Here is a 13001-nt window from a genome sequence, read left to right as displayed (position 1 = left end):
GTCATTTTAAAGAAGTGCAGGAAATAAATGATTCTATGAAATGTCTAAACCACGGTCTAGTATAACATTATTTTTTATTTTTTTTATTTTTATTTTTTTGGCGGACCACGCAGCATGCGGGATATTAGTTCCCCGACCAGGGATGGAACCCGTGCCCCCTGCAATGGAAGCGCGGGGGGGGGGGGGGCCCTAACCACTGGACTGCCAGGGAGTTCCCTAATTTTTAATTTAGTAAAGAACTAGAATTTTTTTTCCCCCGATGGGATGAGTTTGGGGATGAGTGCGTGAAACCATCACCACCATCAAGGACATAAACATCCATCGCCTCTCAGTTTCCTCCCACACTGTTTATCTCATTTGTGTATGTGTATGTGTGGTAAGAACACAACATAAGATCTACTCTCTTAGCAAACGTTAAGTATAGGATGAAGCATTTTTATCTACAGTCACTGTGCTGTATTGCAGATCTATGTTTTCTCTTGCATAACTGGACCTTTGTACCCACCTCTCCATGTCTTCCTCCCATATGCCCTGGTAACCATCATTCTCCTCTGTGCTTCTAGGAGGTTGACTTTTTTTTTTTTTTTTTGAGATTGACTCCTTTAGATTCCACATACAAGTAGTATATCATGTAGTATTTGTCCTTCTATGATTAGCTTATTTCACTTAGCATTATGCTCTCAAGGTTTATCCATGTTGTTGCAAATGGCAGGATTTTCTTCTTTATTAAGGCTGAATAACATTCCGCTGTATGTATATACCCCGTCATCTTTACCCATTCACCCATTGATGGACACTTAGGTTGTTTCCATATCTTGGCTATTGTAATAATGCTGCAGTGAACATGGGGTTGTATGTATCTCTTTGAGATCCTGATTTCAGTTCATTCGGATAAATACCTAGAACTGGGATTGCCCAATCATATGGTAGTTCTATTTTTAATTTTTTGAGGTACCTTTATAGTGTTTTCCATAGTGGCTGTAAGAACTAGAAATTCTTTCCATAAGATCTCTTTTCCATCTAGTATCTACAGATGGCTGGCTAAGAATGTCCTTGGGTTTTTTTTCTCTCATTTTTTGTTTCTTTATCTTAAAGAGTTACTTTCAGAACGTCTCACCTCGTAAACATGTTTTGATTTCTTAATGATGCCTTTATATCATGTGGTGAAACTGCCATAGTCAAGGAGAGAAGCAGAACTCAGAATTACTGTAAGCTGCTGCCTGTTTTCTCCAAGGCAGAAGGGAGAAAGGACTGTCTTTGGGCTTCCACCTCTGGATTCTTTATTCTCTTTCCATGTTTCCTCTTACCCACACTCCCAGATTCTTTTACTTAACAGGAGGTCCCTGGGCCTTCCCTTATTAGCTCTTAACCTCATTCCCCTCAAACTTCTCATCCCGTGGTTGGAGCCTGACCCTGAACTTGTCGAATGGATTTCTGAGGGTTTTCAGGAGATACACTTGTGTTTATCATCGTTTGAAACGAAGTATCTGGCCTTTGATAGGTACAGGAAAGAGAATCTTCAACTTTCTGAGAAAAACCCCTGACGGAACGGGAATGGTCAAATAGGTATCTCCTTACTGCCCTCGCGTGGTGAAAAGTGCAGACTGCTGGGAGGAGGAAAAAAAATATGTCAATTAAGTCCACCTCTACCTGAATTTTTATTTTTTTATTGAACTGTAGTTGATTTACAATATCGTGTTGGTTTAAGGTGTACAGCAAAGTGATTCAGTTGTACATGCATATATATGTATATATAGTCTTTTTCAGATTCTTTTCCATTATAAGTTATTACAAGATTTTGAGTATAGTTCCTTCTGCTATGCAGGAAGTCCTTGTTGTCTGTCTTTTTTTTTTTTTTTTGCGGTACGCGGGCCTCTCACTGTTGTGGCCTCTCCCGTTGCGGGGCACAGGCTCCGGACGCGCAGGCTTAGCAGCCATGGCTCACGGGCCCAGCCGCTCCGCGGCATGTGGGATCCTCCGGGACCGGGGCACGAACCCGTGTCCCCTGCATCGGCAGGCGGACTCTCAACCACTGCGCCACCAGTGGCCCTGTCTATTTTATATATAGTAGTGTCTATCTGTTAATCCCATACTCCTAATTCATCCCCTCTCCCCCTTTAGCAACCATAAGGTTGTTTTCTGTGTCTGACTCTTTCTGTTTTGTAGATAAGTTCATTTGTATCATATTTTAGATTCCACATGTGATATCATATATTTGTTTTTCTCCGTCTGACTTAGTATGATAATCTCTAGGTCCATCCATGTTGCTGCAAATGGCATTATTTCCTTCTTTTTTATGGCTAAGTAATAGTCCATTGTATATATATACCATATTTTCTTTATCCATTCATCTGTTGATGGACATTTAGGTTGCTTTCATGTCTTGGCTATTGTAAATAGTGCTGCTATGAACATAGGGGTACAAGTATCTTTTCAAATTATGGTTTTCTCTGGATATATACCTAGGAGTGGGATTGCTGGATCATATGGCAACTCTATTTTTAGTTTTTTAAGGAAGCTCCATGCTTTCTCCATAGTGGCTGCACCAATTTACATTCCCACCAACAGTGCAGGAGGGTTCCCTTTTCTCCACACCCTCTCCAGCATTTATTATTTGTAGACTTTTTGACGATGGCTGTTCTGAGTGGTGTGAGGTGATTGTAGTTTTGATTTGCATTTCTCTAATAATTAGTGATGATGAGCATCTTTTCATGTGCATGTTGGCCATCTGTATGTCTTCTTTGGGGAAATGTCTATTTAGATCTTCTGCCCGAATTATTTAAAGATTAAGACATTTATCCTTACAGGACTTGAGAGAAGCCTGACCAATGAGAAATCGGAATGAAATGAAGTTATCTACACCTGTATTTTTAATGTTACCCTAAAATATCCTCATTTTACAAGTGTGTGAAAATCCCTGCCCTCTCTACCATCAGCCATTTACACAATGGTTGTGTATAAGTTTATGACTGTTAGAAGAGATGAGGAAATCCCTGAGTGCTTTCAGTTGTTATCTGCCTTTTTAAAATTAGAGGTAATGCTGGGTTTAAATTTTCCATTTAAGATTCCATTGGGGCTTCCCTGGTGGCACAGTGGTTGAGAGTCCGCCTGCCGATGCAGGGGACACGGGTTCGTGCCCCGGTCTGGGAAGATCCCACATGCCGTGGAGCGGCTGGGCCCGTGAGCCATGGCCACTGAGCCTGCGCGTCTGGAGCCTGTGCTCCGCAATGGGAGAGGCCACAACAGTGAGAGGCCCGCGTACCGCAAAAAAAAAAAAAAGATTCCATTGGGAATTAAAACAATAAATTGTCCTTTAGGTAAAGTGGTAAATGTTACTAGTTTTTTGTTTTGTTTTGTTTTATCTTTAATGTTACTAGTTTTTTAAAATAGCAATTTGGGGGAGTTCCCTGGTGATCCTAGTGGTTAGGACTCGGTGCTTTCACTGTCGTGGCCCACATTCAGTCCCTGGTCTGGGACCTGAGATCCCACAAGCTGTGCAGCAAGGCCGAAAAAAAAAAAAAAGTAATTTGGATTATTTGGAAATTCCCTACGTAAGCATCTTTAGTAATTGTGTTATTAAAATAAAAACAGTTTACAACCATTGAAACAAAACATTAATGGAATGTGAACATTATCACAGGAGTGACAGTTTCTTCTTCAGCGTTTGTTATTTATTCATTTCTTATTAAATAAAATATTTATTTTCCCCCTTCAAGCAATGTACTTAGTTTACCCAAATATTGAAAGTAATCTTGAAGACAAATGTTTAAACAAAACAGTTTTCAAAATCATCTAAGGAATAGTTTTTCCCAATGTGTAAGATGTTAAAGGAAATGATTTTTTAGATAATAGCCATATATTTGAGCAGCTAAGAAAAATTAGGGGGCTTCCCTGGTGGCGCAGTGGTTAAGAATCCGCCTGCCAATGCAGGGGACACGGGTTTGATCCCTGGCCCGGGAAGATCGCACATGCTGCGGAGCAACTAAGCCCGTGTGCCACAACTACTGAGCCTGCGTGCCACAGCTACTGAAGCCTGCACGCCTAGAGCCCGTGCTCCGCAACAAGAGAAGCCAAGGCAATGAGAAGCCCATGCAAGCGAGAGTAGCCCCCGCTCGCCACAACTAGAGAAAGCCTGCGCACAGCAACAAAGACCCAACACAGCCAAAAATAAATAAATAAAATGAATAAGTTTATAAAAAAAAAAAATAGGACCTAGGAAAACCTTGGATTAAATTGTTCAAGTGTTGTGTACACTAAGAAAATTTCTTCCTATGAATGAGAAAATGTAATCAGTTCCAGATTGAAAAATGCCATTTCCTTTTGAGAAAAATAGATATGACTATAGGCCACGTTATTTGGTAGCGAGTTTTTTTTTTTTTATTGGAGTGTAGTTGATTTACAATGTTATGTTAGTTTCAGATGTACAACAAAGTGATTCAGTTATACATATACATATATTCATTCTTTTTCAGATTCTTTTCTCATATAGGTTATCACAGAATAATGAGTAGAGTTCCTTGTGCTATACAGTAGGTCCTTGTTGGTTATCTATCTTATATACAGTAGTGTATATATGTTAATCCCAAGTTCCTGATTTATCCCTCCCCCTTGGTAACCAGAAGCTTGTTTTCGATATCTGTAAGTCTGTTTCTGTTTTGAAAATAAGTTCATTTGTATCATTTTTTAAAATTAGATTCCACATGTGATATCATATGATATTTGTCTTTCTCTGTCTGACTTACTTCACTTAGTATGATGATCTCTAAGTCTCCATCCATGCTGCTGCAAATGGCATTATTTAGTTCTTTTTTAGGGCTGAGTAAGTGAGCTTTAAAGTGCACTTAAGGAGTTCCCTGGTGGCCTAGGATTCCGGGCTTTCACTGCTGTGGCCGGGGTTCAGTCCCTGGTCGGGGAATCTGCAAGCCAAAAAAAACACACCAGAAGCCAGCACACTTGCCAGCTACCTGCAGCTCTGCTGTTGAAGGACCGTTCAGTGCTCCCAGCAAAAGCCGGCCCTCCCCTTGTGCATCCCTTGTCTTCATGTTTCTCCTCCTCTCCTTCTCCATCTTGTTGGGTCCTTCCCCCATCAGCATACAACATCCTCTTTTCCCCCCTATTTTATAAAAGCCCCCGTTGGCCTCACCTCTCCTTCCAGCTGTCACTCACATTTCTCTATCTTTTTGCAGCAAAGCTTGAGAAAATTGTATAAATTCACTGTCTTCAATTTTTCTCATCTCATTTTCTTTGGAAGCCAGTCAATCTTTTAGCCTCATCATTTCACTGAAACTGCTGTTGTCAAGTTCACCAGTAATCACGAGCTCGTGGAGCATCCAATGGTCAGTTCTCATTTCGAAACTTACTGGACGCCTGAGCAGCTTTGGACCCAGTGAAACACTGAAGGGACCACTTCCTGCTCCTTCTCAGCCTCCTTTGCTGGTTCTTCCTCATTCCCTGGGCTCCCAATTCAGTCCTTTTGTTGCAGGAAGGGGGCCCCCTTCCAGGGCCCGAGGTGGGCTCTTGTCTAACGCTCGGAAATGAATTGTCCGAGGAGACACACGTGCTGACCAAGCAAGAGACCTTATTGGGAAGGGGCGCCGGGCGGAGAGCAGGAGGGTGAGGGAACCCAGGAGGACGGCTCTGCCACGGGGCTCGCGGTCTCGGGTTTTATGGTGATGGGGTTAGTTTCCCGGTTGTCTCTGGCCAGTCATCTTGCTTAACCCGTAGTCTGACTCAGGGCCTTTCGTGGTGGCTGGCGCAGCTCTCAGCCAAGAGGGATTCCAGCGCGAGGGTTTGTGGGAGGTTGGCAGGACATATTGTCTCCCCCCTCCTCCTTTTTCCCCACCCGAATGCTTCTGGGTTAGTTTTACAAGACATACTATGGGCTGGGGTCTCCTCCCTCCTTGTGGCCCCTCCCGAATTCTCCCGGTTAGTTTTCAGCAGCAGCACCATGTTCTTTATCGGGACCCCGTGATGTGAGACAGTTCGGGCCAGTGGTTATCTTCGTGCCTGGCCCAGGCGGGTGGTTTCAGTCAATGGTTGCTTAACACTTTGACATCTGTCTTGTATAAACTCTAGTTCCCTCCGTAATCTCCGGCCTCATGATGTTAAGTTTCTTCTGTAAACTGCTGATCCCTAAATGTATATCTGTGGCCTGGACTCTCCAATAAGTTCCCAACCCTGTGTATCCAACTGCCTACTTCACGTCGTCACTAGGGTTTCTAACAGACGTCTCAGAACAGAATTTCCGACCTTCCCTCACAGCGGAGGCCCCTCCAGAAGATATGTCCATGTCCTAACCCCTGGAAAGGGTCATTGTGACCTTGTTTGGAAAAAGGGTCTTTGCAGATGTCGATTGAAAAGAAAATGCATAGGAGAATTATGTTTTATTCGGCGGACTTGCTGGCCATAAGCCCAGGAGAGAGACAGCCTCTCAGAGAGGTCTGAGCGACTGTAAAGGAGGAAGAGCCAGGATACAGAGAAGTTTTTGCCAGAAGAAAACCAAAACCAAAACAAAACAAAACCCAGGTAGTTGGAACGTCAAAAGACTACCGTTAGTTACAGAAAAACGAGCTGGGCCAAGTTAATGAATTCAGCACTTTTCTTTTGTATGGGAAGATGCAAGAGTCTGGGCTCCTTGAAATCATTCCTCTGATGTGCACCCTAACTGTCTAGGGCTGGTATCCCGTGTTTTCTCCACCCTGAGTCCCCTCAGGGTGCACAGGCTGGGGCGGCTGCAGTGACTGCTGGATGATGGCCACAACATCCTTTGTTTCCTGATATGGAAGGTGACATTTTTTTGTCCGCACAGATGTGATTAAGTTAAGGATGTAGCCATGAGCTTATCCTGGGTGAGCCCTAAACCCAAGGAAGAATCTCTCCAGGTGACTTTGACATATCACTGCCCTCACTCCCATCCCACTGAGAACCACTGATTTCTGGCATTTTTGTGGTGAAGGTAGAGTAGGGAGGAAGGAAACAAGAAAAAAAAATCACACACAGAGACACACAGACACAGACACACACAGACACACACACAGACACAGACACACACACACAGCACTCGTTTCCATTCCTTTAGCTCTGACTTACAATTTCTACATCTGTCCCATAAAGATCATGGTCTTCTCTTATGAAAATAATTTAAGAAAAACCATTGACCGAAACCACCCGCCTGGGCCAGGCATGAAGATATTTCTAAGGGCACAAATATAATTAAGCTGTGTGTTGAAGTTATAATACAAACCTCCTATAAATCATTTCCAGACAAAGAGATGCAAGTTTATTTTCTCCAAGCCCATTTCTGATGTCAGCCATAATTAAAACAAGTCTGAAGAACTGAAACAATGTGTGGTGCAGAGAGGTTTTTAATCTTTCAGGAGGAACTAGAAACTAAAGGCTGTATATGTACAAATTCAGCAGAAAATGAAAGGATAAAATTATCACTTTATGGAATTGTTAGGATTGAAAAATGTCAAGAGGACTAGGGTAAATTATCCAACATGAAATGAAGATAAATCAACCAACACAACTTCACACACTTCTTGGGTACCGAATTTGTGCAGGGCTGTCTACAAAGTACAGGGAAAAATAGAGAGGGATGCGGGTAAGCATTCATGTTAGCAGAGGGTCCACAGTCTAGTTAAATAGGAAGACAGTAAGTACCTGGCAAGGGCTTCAGGATCTATACAAGGCACTTCTCCATGGGGAGTACATGCAGCCAGAGGGGACAGGGGACAGGGAGAGAAGTTGGTACCAGAGACCCTGGGAGCTGGTGGGTCAGAGGGAAACACTATAAACCAGGGGAGGGAAAGATCCTTAGAAGATGTGTCAAGTCCAGAATTTCTCTGCCGTTTTACAATTCAAGTATTTGGGGATTGGCTGTTTCTCTAAAATACCGCTTATAACCTGCTGGTTTATCCTTGCACGTCAGAAAAGCAGACTATGTCACAAGGCACCTGTAGGCCCAGGCTTGCCAGGTGCCCAGGGCTCAGCAGTGAGTGATGAAGCAATCTTCCTCCCAGCCGGCGCTACTTGGCAGGGCCACGTAAGCAATGCTTGTTAACTGATTTTCAGTAAGTGCCCTACGTATGAACCTTCAAGTGTCGAACTTTCCCAGATGAGAACGTGCGTTTTCATGTCCAGTCACGTAAGTTAGTTCACGTGTCCGGCGTACACTGTCACGTGTGTGCATCCTCTACAAGTGGTCGTGCTTTTGTGTACTGTACAGTACTGTATAGAGTACAGTAGTGCGGTATGTTTATTTCAAGCTAGATCCACGAGAGGACAACCTCATTGAACTCCTTGCTGTGCAACACGAGCTTACTAATGATCTGATGGAATCTGCCTCCAGAGAAAGGACGAAGAGAGACGAGAGGAGGAAGTAAACTGAAGAACTGAAGAGATTCACGACGCAGGAGACGGCAAGGGGTTTTTCTTTATTTGAGGAGGCACTGTGAGTTTCTCAGGCACAGGACCCGAGCGTAGGCTGGTAGACGAAGGTTGCAGCAGCCATTCAGAATGCAATCCAGTGCTACTGTGTCATCTCTGATGAGAAGAAAAGAGCTACTACCCAGACATCACTGGATCGTTTTTCAAGAGGGTAGGTAGACTTGAATTCAGCAAGGAACCAGAACCTGTGCCATCCACGTCAGGCGTGCGTGAAGTTGCAGCTCGCCCCCCATCTCCTGTTGCTGACGACCCTTCAGCTCTACCATTGCCCACCTCCTCTCCCTCCTCCAGTCAGCTACTCTTCTTGCCTGTTCACTCGATGCCAGCCCCTGGATGCCAGCTGTTGTACTGTACTACTGGGCTTTTCAAGGGACTGTACTGCAAGATTAAAAATATTTTCTCTATTTTTTGTTTGTTTTTTTATGTATTATTTGTGTGAGAAGTATTCTAAACCTACTACAGTACAGTACTATATAGCTGATTGCGTTAGTTGCATACCGAGGTTAACTTTGTCGGACTTATGAACAAATTGGACTTACGAACGTGCTCCCGGAACGGAACTTAAGTACTGTGTTTGAACCAACACTTGTCACCTCGAACAGGAGTGAACATTTAGGTTTTCAACATTTCAAGGATTAGTGTTCAACAAAACCGAGGGTGAGTGAACTGGAGACAATTAGAAACATCTTCGATATTTCTGTTTCAATGCCTGAGTATCCTACGGCCATACAAGGGGATACTACATGAGGGTTGAAGTGATCGGGGATAGTTCTGGCATTAAACATGATAAGAAATTAGGTCCAGGGTATATTAAGTGAAAAGAAACATGTTGCACAACCATATATCTAATATATGCCAATTTTTTAAAAGCTCCATTACTCGTTTGGTATTTCTCTTAGTTTTGTTCACCTCCATTATTTCAGACTCTGGAAATTCTCTTTCATTCTTCCCTTAAAATATAAAAACTGCCATGAAAACACTCTGACCAGAGTCAAGGCAGTCTGCCCAGCTGAGGACAGTGTGTACCTGCTAGGACAGTGTGATGTCCTTCACCTGCCACTTACAGTGTCACCATGTCTGCAGTCTACCTATGTGAGTGGCTTGGTCACAACCAAACCAGACTGTGTATATAAATATATGTATGAATGTGTGCCTGCTTGTGTTATACATGGAGAGAAAGCAAGTGTGGTAAAATATCAACAACTTAACATTTCTAGGAGTGTCCATTCTACTAGTTCTTCAACTTTTCCATGTTTAATTTTTTTCAAAATAAAAAGTTGGGGAAAAGAAATAAATGTTCCCTGGACTTGAAGCACCACCCCAAAACTTCTTAATGTAGGTAGACTTACTAGACCAATTTCACTGGCATAAGGTGGCCATGGCCACTTACTTTTATAACTTTTAAAAACATTTTTTTACCTTTTTTTTTTTTTTTGGCCATGCTGCATGGCTTGAGGGATCTTCGTTCCCTGACCAGGGATCAAGCCCGTGTCCCCTGCTGTGGAAGCGTGGAGTCTTAACCACTGGACCGCCAGGGAAGTCCCTTTAACTTTTAAAATTGTCCAGGTTGGCTGTCTTCTGATTCTTTTGGATTAATGTACTAGAAATAAAATCTGCCATTTTATTAAAAAAAAAAACCCAGCAATGCTCAGCTATTATCATTTTCTTCATTTTTTCAAAATGGACCAAAGCAGGGCTATGTTTGAGACACCAGGTTTATACAGCTCTGCTTTAAGAACCAGGCAAACTATAGGACTTGATCATTGGCAGTGACCAACATAACGTTTCATAGGTCTCCATAAACTTCAGTGTGAGCATGCCGACGTCCCTGAAACGCAAAGAGGAGACAGCACACTGACCTCCGCCACCAGATCAGCACTCTCATGGGTTTTCTGTTTCCTCACACAAAGCTTCGACGGGGTTTTGATATGCAGTCCTCCCAAGCACAGACTCCCTCCAAAGGCAACAGGACTAGGACCGTCAAAAACCACTGAAAAGGTCAACTGTATTTTCAGAGTTGGACATCAAATGTTTAAGGACTGTGAAACATAGGAACCCTATTCCCCCGGTGTTTGCTGACTAACCCAAAGCAATTGGCATTGATTGCAGACTTGGATTCCAGTAATTCTTTTTTTTTTAGTATTTATTTTGGCTATGCCAGGTCTTCGTTGCAGCATGAGGGATCTTTAGTTGCAGCATGTGGGATCTCTAGTTGCAGCATGTGGGATCTAGTTCCCTGACCAGGGATCGAACCCGGGCCCTCTGCATTAGGAGCATGGAGTCTTAGCCACTGGACCGCCAGGGAAGTCCCCCCCGGCAATTCTTGAACGTGTCTAGACACCTGTGAACTCGCCATCTTACCGACTGTTTCACTGGATGAAGGCCAGACAATCCACCGACTCCCAGTCTTTCAAGACACGGAGACTAAACCAGAGGCAAAATGATATTCTGATGCTCCACTTTTAAGATTAGGGCTTTGTGGGTTTTCCTGGTGGACCCTGGCATGTTTAATAATTGCATGGTTCACTGTGGATCTTTAATGAGAAAAGGTACAAATTACCGTTCAAAGTAAATTATATTGTCTACACAGCCATTCCCTAATCTAGAGGAAAAGGGTGACTTGGTGTGGAAGTGAGCAGCTCAGGGAGATATATACACACTTACACACACACACACGTGCACACACGACAGTTAAGTATCTGAAGCATCAATATCTATGCTTGCTTTATTACTTCTAAAAATTAAGAATAGTCTAGTATAGCTATTCTGGTCTTTCTTTACAGAATAACACTGTAAAATTTAGAATTCAGATTAACTCTTTCAAGGGCAATGCTAAATTCAGGCTGGAAACTGCTGGCTTATACATCTACAATCAGAATGATTTTGAAACACTTGCATTTATAATGCATGCAGAATTTGGAAACTACAATATACTAAGTTATTTAAAAGGCATGCAGAATTTGGAAACTACATAAGGCATGCAGAATTTGGAAACTACGATATACTAAGTTATTTAAAAATACTGAGCCCCAAAGTACATATCACTTAACACAGTATTTGTTGCTTTTCCTGGACTGAATCACAATAAATCCTTCAACACAGCCTGTGCAATTAACAGACCCAGCTTTGATACTCACTGGCAAATGACTCCTGTTTCCTGAAGGAATTACTGAGCTCCCCAGGGTCCAGGCTCTGTAGGCTGTCCTCACCAATGCCATGCATTCTAACAAACTGTATTTTTGGATGCCAAAACATCATAGGGTTGAAAGGCAATAAATCTCTATACCAAGATGAACACACCTCAGTGTGAAGTTTTAAAGTGCTACCAGAAAGTCAAATAATTGCCTATTTATTAACTGTTCACCGAATTTTAAAAGTCTCCATAGATTTTGCCAAGAACTCAAATACTCAGTGACAATCACTTGATTCTTCAAAGAACGTGCAAGATAACTTGGGGGGGTTTTCTTTGTTTTGTTGGACCCAGATGTCAATAAACAGAATGGTCAAGACTTGAAAATTCCCGGAAAAGCGTGTGGTAAAAGCAAGGTCTCTCCCTCCCTCGGTGCCTCTGCAACGAGTGTGCCTAGCCACGCAGGGCGCTCACTTAAGCAGGCTTCCCTAGTCTCACCCCCCCCAAATTCTGATGCTGTTGGCCTGCGGTGGGCCCAACAGTTTGACTGGGACAAGCATCCCCAGGTGATTCTGATGCAGGTGTGATGTGGACTCGCTCTCTAAGAAACACCCCTTTAAAGCCCAGTTCTTTCTCCTCGATTACACGGACTTCTAAGTACCCAGCATTTTCTCTTTATAAACATGAATCTTCACGAAGATGATTTCCTCAGGTGCATCATTCAATTGGCTCACTTCCTCTCAGCAGACCTGCCACCAAGGAAACCATCAGCATTCAAGACATGATCAACATTGAAAGTAGTTCAGATTTAGCCGTCACGCCTGTATTTAAAGAAAGAAAAAAAGCTCAACAGTATGTTTCTCTTACTCAGGTTTCCAACACATTTTATTTTGCAGACCACCTGCTTGTAGCTTTTGAGGACCAACATGGGTTTTAATTCCTATAAAACGTCCAATTAATTTCAGTTCTGCAGCAGCCCCTCGGTCCCGCGCACCGAACTTATGGCTTGAGTTCCAGTAACACATGCGAAGAGGCTGCGCTTTGGCCCCTGAAGAAGGACGCGTCCAGGGTGGAGCCTCTTCCGGGGCTTCGCCTCCCAGGTGGTGGTTTCCTTTGGCAAGAAGTCTGGCTGTTCTCTCGGCTTCGGCGCCTGCAGGCAGGAAGCGCTCAGAAGCTTCCAGCGCAGACGCGTGAGGAATCAGTGCACTTGTGCTTGAGGACAGGAGCCCCCTCCTACTCGTTCCGTAGGTGAAAGTATAAGGAAGCCTCTGTTTTTAAGTTAACACCGATAAACACCTTTTTAGATTGCCTGTTTGTTCTAGAACTACAAAATTTACCTCAAGAAAATATAGGTCCCGTGACTTAAAAGTTTTATAAAACTAAAATCTAGTTTTTCCCCCAATAAACTGTATTTTAGCCAAAA

Source organism: Mesoplodon mirus (assembly GCF_964341445.2).
Source record: "Mesoplodon mirus genome assembly, chromosome: 4".
Classification (NCBI taxonomy): domain Eukaryota; kingdom Metazoa; phylum Chordata; class Mammalia; order Artiodactyla; family Ziphiidae; genus Mesoplodon; species Mesoplodon mirus.
This window is presented reverse-complemented; position numbering follows the sequence as displayed.